The following is an 8458-nucleotide window of genomic DNA, read 5'->3' on the forward strand; positions in this document are numbered from 1 at the left end:
ACCAATAGAAGGATGATGAATGAAATCTCACTCCTCCCTAATAAGCCTATTCACGTCATTTCTATACAAACTAGACAACTTCGTCTCCACCAACCTAATGAAAAACACCTCATTATCCCTAACCAACTCCCTAAGTTATAGAGAAGCCTCTTTTTTTTTAGATCCTCTATAATTCCAAAATAAGAAAGAAGACATCACAAAACCAATGGGAAATGCTTCCCAGCACCATGAGTACCACCTCCTTCTCCTCTTCTTCTTCTCGTGATATCATCAACAAGGCCTAAAGATTTAACTTCTTTAGCAAGCTTAACTTTATTTTTGTTAGAAGTTGCATCCATAACACCACTTAGAGGATAACCATGCTTCTTTGTTAGCACATCCATCTTCCCATTAACAAAAAGATCTTCTGAAATCCGATCAATAATTTCTTCTGGAGTAGTAGTACTTGCATCAACCAACATCCTTTCCATCACCAACTGAGAGGTATGATTTGTAGGAGAAATAGAATTGAATTCGGAGTATTACATGCTTCAATCACAACACATTTCACGCCGTCTTTAACATTGATATTCAAGTTCTAATTAACTTGTAAATTTGTATTTTGCTTTAATTGTTCATTGGCCTCTTCTTTGTCATCTAAATTCTCCATAAGTAAACTAAATTTATTGTCAATTGCAAAACCACTGTCCACCTTATCATCCTCACCATCTTCTTCAATTTGAATGGCATTAGACACACCATTACCTTCAGCCGAGAATGAACACCTTGCTTGTCTTTCATATTGAGCTCTTTGCTACTAACAAATTTCCTCTTTCTATTTTGAAACTTAATGTTCATCCATGGCCCATACTCTGGTTTAGTAGACTGCATTTTATCATAGTCATCCTTATAAACTTCCTTTAAAGAAGAAATTGTGGTCTATTTATTAAGAGACAATCTTATCCACTTCAACATCTTTATCAGGACACAAGCTAACATTATGCCCAATCTTTCCATAATTATAACAAAAAGAAGAGATTTTCTCATACTTTATTTTATAGTAAAATCTTCCACCCATACCATCCATCAAAATTCGTCCTGGAAATTTTACATCTAGATTAATTTGCATGCAAACTCTTGTGAATTTTCTCCTTCCCCATTTGAACATGTTACCATCAAGGAGTAAGAGGACACTAACCTAGAAGCAATCTTAGTAATGTTCATCTCCTCCAAGCAGTGCAGCGGGAGATGAGGCATTCTTATCCAAACTGGATAAGATAATCCCTTCAAGGAAAGAGGGGAGAAAGTAGGTGTCCATCTATCAATCCCAATAATGTTTCCACCCACATACCATGGACCTTCACTCAAAACACCTTCCAAAGCTTCAAATGAATGAAAAGAACATAAAATCCAATCTAAACCCCATGAAGTTAGATGGAAACCACCAAATTTACTCCATTAATTTCTCAATTCTATACATCAAAATGGGAAAGGAACATTATGACCTAAAACTTTCACCACCAAAAACTTCTTCAACAATTGGGCATTGGCAATCTCCTGATTTGAATTGAGCTTGATTGAAACTCCATCTTCTGACATTTTAGCTGACATAAAGTTCATATTTACTTTAAAATGTGGATTAACATTCCATGAATTTGACAAATTCTTAACATTCACCGTATTCTCCACCAAATTTGTGTTCTTAGAAAAATTGTTAGAATCACTAGCATTTTCAATCACTATAGGTTTGGATGGGCTGAAGAAATGAACTCTTGCTTAAAATCATTTCCAATTATAAGCTCAGATAAATAAGAAGCATTAGTAGTGATAAATATTTTAAATTTCAACATCAAACAAGAAGAGGATGCTTCAAAATCATTATTTCCAAGATACAAACTCTTCAATCCAAGATGCATAGATTTAGGAGTTACCTGATTATCTATAATCATCTTTCCTTTACCTTTAACCAATGTTAATTGTTGCACTGGTGGACAATATCCCTCTCAAATCCACAAAGTCAAACTCCTTGGTTGAGCATTATGCAATCTACCTTCGGGAAGCGACATCTGATCTTTATAATTACCAAATATTCTTAGGAACTCTTATGCATTAGATGAAGCTTGACATGGAGAAGAAGGGTTGACAGTCGACGGTCACCGACGATCCTCCTCCGCCAAACAAACTTCCTGCAAAAAAATAGGAAGAAGGAATTTTAAAATGCCTTTCTCTCACTAAAAAAACACTCAGACTTTCTCTCTCTAGAAAATAAGAAGAAGGAATTCATTAAAAATAGGCATGTATAAGCTTCAAATGGATTATTGCTGCATCCAAATGACAGTCTCTAACATAACCATATGGCTTCAAATATTATAAAAAAAATTCCTTGCATGTGCATCATAATTTGTATAGATATAGATAAGTAAGAGTCAATAATATTCAACAAATAGTTATAAAATGCCCTAAAACACCCACATGGACCCCGATGAGTGTATCATGGGTATACGCATGATGTATAGGGATGTTACGTGAGTTAATAAATGAACATAGTTTAATCCTGATCCTTGTATATGGATAGATAAAAGTTGACATGACTCAAACTATCAAATAAATATATGGTCAAGGTGTTAACCAGAATATCTATTTTATACATTATATAAGGCCTTTAAGTCCAATGAATAGAGAGATTCATCAACAAAAATATAAAGCCTATGAAATCCAATCCTCTATCAACAACTCGATAGAGTCAAGAAGGTTTCTATAAATGAAAATAACCCCAAAATAAATCTAGATGATGGCCGTGTTGAATACAAATCTCAATCGAAGGGATACATTCCTAATAATTTAAAATACTACCAAAATACCCATAAAAATCCAAAACTCTAAGAAATTTCCAAAACTCAAAATATTTAAAATTGAGATAAAACAATCAAACACCTAAAGTAAAATCTATCCACCATTCATAATAGTTTGTCGAGGTGGAAAAATATGAAAAAAACTTCAACTCATAAAGAGCTAATCCCTAATCAAATATATCACAAGGATCTATTCTCAAATAATCTCCTATCAATAAGAATATGTTATGTATCCTCTGAATAATAGTTTTATCGCTAAATGACACCATAGAATAAACGGTTATGACCCGGGTCCCTTTGGATTGAGTGGTTTTGCTGCCAAATGGCAGCACAAGCTAGCGGTTATGGTTATAGCTAATACATTCTTTAGTGGCATCAAATCATTATGATATGAATTAATAGGATATAATCGATAGGGCTGTTGATAAGGATTCAAATTTGTCCCCTTATATAAATAATCACCCCATGTTTATAAGGTCCCCTTGGATGAAGCAACCCATGGTTGCCAACAAAGATCTTTCTATCATCGTGGGTTGACTACCTCCTCTGACTAAGAAGTATAGGGACCACGATGACCCTAGATGACTGAACATTGGGATCTAGATTGGATCCATCATCCATTCCCCAACCATCTACTTTAAGCATGAGATGGTGCATCTTTTAATTTTAAATATAAAATCTTCAAACTTCCAATTTTATTCCCATGCTATTACTATACACCTGATACTACGTATTTATAAATATAATGTATCTGATAGATGATTAGCCTTAATCAAAAGTTCTCTATCATGATTTAGAGGGGTAATTAATTATAGGGGCTTGCACCTATAGAAAACTAGAACTCATATCGTAAAGTCCTCGCTAAATGAGGGAAAAATATCTGGGTAGTGACTTATTTACAAACCCATCTACCTTTCCAAAATTTACCATAAAACAAAATCCGTTAAAACTCCCTTGAAGAAAGCACCGCAGGGAGGCCGAGGTTGAATTTTTGGAACCCATAAATATTTAAAATGGCTCAAATGTTATTATAAAAGCTCGTTTGAGCTCCGAAAGCAACAAAATTAATTTTGGTACATCAAAAAAAGGGTTTTAAGGACCCAAAAAATGTATAATTTGGATAGTCCAAGCCAAAAATAGGGCCCGAACACGTGTAACTGGCCGAACCTACGGGCCAGCTAGCCGCCGTCCCAAGCTAGCCGTGCAGGCAAGCACACAGCGCACACTGAAGGGGCGTCTATAGCAGTCTCTTTGAAATATTTTTTGCCAATACTCGCAATTTTTTTTTTTCAAAATTTTGAAAAGGAAAAAAGTGTGCGCAAAAAAATTTTAGAATCATATTTTAAAATATTTTTTATGGTTTTGGAGGCATATTTCCCCCCTTTTTTAAAAAATTTTATGTATGACCTTTTTGTGTTATAAATACCCCCTTGGGGTAGGATAAAAATTTCTCCTTCTCCTTTTCTCTTTTCCCTCTATCTTTCTTACAATTTAAGCCTTCCAGTAATTTCATAGGTGGCATCTCATACAAAAATTCAATGCTCATCTCTTATGTAAAAGGATCTTTATCTACCTTCATTTTTGTTCTATAGTGTTCTTTTTCTTATATTAAAGGCATTCCACTATTTAAGATATGGTGTATCCTCTATCATGCTTCAATGCCCTTTTCTTATATAAAAGAAGTCATAATGTGAGTTTATTCTCTCCATAGATGACCCTTGATAGAAAAAGATCAACTGCCACTTGTATGCGAGGGTGTTTTGAGAAGATTTGGAGATAATAGTACATGGGAGGAATGTTAGTGATTGTAAATAAATGGGTAGGATTTTGATGTTGCATGGGAGAAAGTCCAAAGATGATCGACTATTGGGAGAAAGTTAAATGTTGATTAAAAATCGGGTGGAGAGCTGAAGGGGATAATTGGAGGTTATGATGCTAATAGTAGTCGAGCGAGAAGTTGATGATGGCTGGTGTTTAATGCCATTTGCTAATATAATATATATATTCATATTGACATATGCAAATATCATATATCCTTAATTTATGGGGCCAAAGCATTGTGTCATATTAGTAGTATAGTGACACACTTATATTGTCAACTAAGTAGAGGCCTTATGATGATCAGGTTCTAACCTTTCTTTGAAGAAGAAGGATATGTAGGAGATGTTAAACAATATACAGTAGAGAAAAAATCAATTGAATCCAACAAGGATATTTGATCATTTTGAAGTTTTTTATTACTTGATGATATTAATATATACGGATGATGCTAATGTACTTTTTAATTTCATATTCTAGTGAGATTAAATGAATACTTGAATATGATGTTGAATCTAAATAACTCCATTGATATTGTTTATAAAGTGGATATTATTATATGAGCTCAATGCTTATTTTTTATTTGAAATGAACTTTTCTCTCCGATGAAGCTAATTTATTTATGCTTTTTTGAGACATGCTTTGATATACTACCCCTTATATTTTTTTAGTCTTCTTTAGACTACTAAGATCTTCATAAAATCTTTTTAGAGAGAATGTTATCTATTCAGAGTATTGTCCGATAATGTTGACCTTTTTAGAAGAGGTCTAGATAATTCACCAAGGATGCATGACCTATTTGATATTATATATAAAAGCATTGCTTGATGTCTTTAACCTATAAAGAAGAGTTCAAGAGAATCTTCCAATGATGTATGATTTTTTTGAGGTTGTATGTTAGAGCACTGCTCAATAATATTAACTTATATATAAGAGGTTGAGAGAATCCATTAAGGATGTATGACCTATCCAAAATAATATGTCTGAGTATTACTCAATGACATCAATCTATATGGAAAAAATTGAGAGAATTTACCAAGTATATATTATCTTTTTTATATTGTATGTTAGATTAATGCTCGATGACGTTAACTTATATGGAAGAGGTCAATATAATCCACCAAGGATGTATGACTTATCTGAGATTGTATGTCAAAGCACTGCTCGATGATGTTAACTTATATGGAAGAGGTTGAGAGAATCCACCAAGGATGTATGACATATCTGAGGTTACATGTTAGAGCCTTGTTCGATGAAGTTAACATATATGGAAGAGGTCAAGAGAATCTACCAAGAATATATGATCTAATAAAGGTTGTATGTCAGAGTTCTACTCGATAATGTTAACCTATATGAAAGAGATCGAAAAAATCCACCAAGAATGTATGACCTATCCTAGGTTGTTTGTCAAAGCCATACTCGATGATATTAACCTATATAAAAGAGGTCGAGAGAATCCACTAAGGATGTATGACCTATTAGAGATTTTATGTCAGAGCTCTTTTCGATAGCATTAACCTATAAAAAGAGGTCAAGAGAATATGTCGATGATATATAACCATTTCAAGATTGTATGTTGGAGCGTTGCTCGATGATGTTTGCCTATATGGAAGAGGTCAAATTGAATCCTCCTGGGATTAATTTTGCCTTGATTGAGAGGGGACAAATGCTGTGTGTAACCTAAATCAAAAGTGAAGAATAGTCTATCTTTAGATTGTTATTACCTTTTTGAGGTCAAGATTAAGACCTTGCTCAAGGAGTAGAAGTCTAATAAGGGGCTGTATAAAGCTCATAATTGATTGGAAGCATCATTTTATTTGTTGACATTTTTTTAAAATATTATATTTATGTTGAAAGCATTGGAGGTTCTTTTTTACCATGATTAGAGTCAAAGTTTCCCCGAGTCGTCAGTTGATTCTTATGAAATTGATACGATAATGCCTAATATTAGAATGTTGACACGAATGACCTTTAAGATAGAGTAATAGCTTTCCCCAGTCAGGAATGACATTCACACATATGATGTCAAGCTATTATGTCCTGAAATATTTACGGAAGTAGATAAATATAAAATTTAATGTCTTAGCTTTGTACGAAGATCCAGCTCACAATCAAATAAAAGTGAGGGTGCATAATTCATAAGTGACACAAAGATTTTTATAGGAAGAACCCTAAAAAGGGAAAAAATTATGGGGTTTGGCCTTGTTTGAATACATCCCCTATTAATTACAATCAAGTACAAATGAGGCCCTTTCTTAGGGGGAAGTCCTTGGCTTGATGTAATAAATATAAATCATATAAAATACATTACATGATAGGACTTAAAAGAATCACTATTGATACATATATTTGATTGGTAAAACCATAATCATCGGGCGACAGAGGTCGAGAAGATCGTAGTCTGGTGATAGTGGTCAAAGGGATCATAGTCAACATGTAATAATGGTCATAAAAGACCGTTGTCTGATGATGAAGGTCAGAAGGACCGCAATCTAGCTATAAAGGTGGGAATGATCGTATTCAGAGGGAAATAGTGGCCAAAAAGATCATTGTCTGGCCATGAATGTTAGAAGGACAGTAGTCGGCAAGCGACAGTAGTCACAAAGACTGTTGTTTGGTGAAGGAGATCAGAAGGATCATAGTCAGCTGGCGATGGCGTTAGAAGTTTAGCAATGGACTTAAGTTTGGCATCAAGTAGCAATCCAATGAAAGTTAGACGATGGGTAGAAGTCTGGTGTAAGATAGAAATCTGATAATGGGCGGATGTTCGGTGACGGGTAGAAGTCTGTTGAATGTACTGTGAAGGGCAAAAGTCTGACGTCAGAGAGAAATTCAGTGACGGGCGAAAGAATGACGTCTGGTAGAAGTACGCTAAAAGTCCACTAATAGGAAGAAGTCTAGCGAAGGGCGAAATTTGGCATCGCATAGAAGTTCGATGAAAGTATGCAGATAGGCAGAACTCTTTATGTCAGTTGGTGGTTGGGCAGAACTCATGCGTTAGTTGACGATTTGGCAGAACTCTAGCATCGGTTGGCTGTCGGGTGGAAGTCCAATAGTGGTCGAGAAAGATTCTAGTGGCAAGAAATCTCTCTTCTTTATATTCCTTAACTTTCTTTTCTTCTTTCTTGGACCTCCTTCTCTCCACCCTCCCTAGGGGGGGCTGGCATCCCATTCTATGAGAAATAAGGGGTCAATTAATAGTTTTTGGAAGGAGATATGACCAATAAATAAGAGGAAATAAATGGATAATTTCGGAGTGGTTTGAATGGACTGCTGAGGTCGAATCCCTTGATCATGGACCTTTTATTAGGCATTTTAATGTCTTAATGATATCATAATATGGCTATCTTTGTTACGGATCAATGGTTTATGATTTTTATGATAGCAAATATTTTTATTTCTCTACGACTACCTTATGTACTGAAATTTCAGGTTCACACGATCGGACTACAATTTGGAACCAGCTCAAGATTGGGTAGACTAGGTCTGAGTCAGTTTGTACCCTTTTTCCTTTCTTGAGTCTATTGTATTTATTGTGGCTCCTGATGCTTTGTAACGTATAAGAGTTTCTGATTGTTCCCTAGAGTTTACTGTTTTTTGGTAATATCATTCTGGACGATATTTATATCATCCGGAACAATCTGTTCAAAAGCAGAAACCCTAATTAGGGCATCCTCATTAAAGCAGCCGTCATTATGCAAAATACATCATCCTATATGATTTTGTATCAACCAGGATGATAGGCTCAATTCAGAAAGAATCTGCCGCCAGATCTACTTAAGAAATTCTTATTTTTTGGATATCGGCCT

Source organism: Dendrobium catenatum, unplaced genomic scaffold, assembly GCF_001605985.2.
Source record: "Dendrobium catenatum unplaced genomic scaffold, ASM160598v2 fragScaff_scaffold_1021, whole genome shotgun sequence".
Classification (NCBI taxonomy): Eukaryota; Viridiplantae; Streptophyta; class Magnoliopsida; order Asparagales; family Orchidaceae; genus Dendrobium; species Dendrobium catenatum.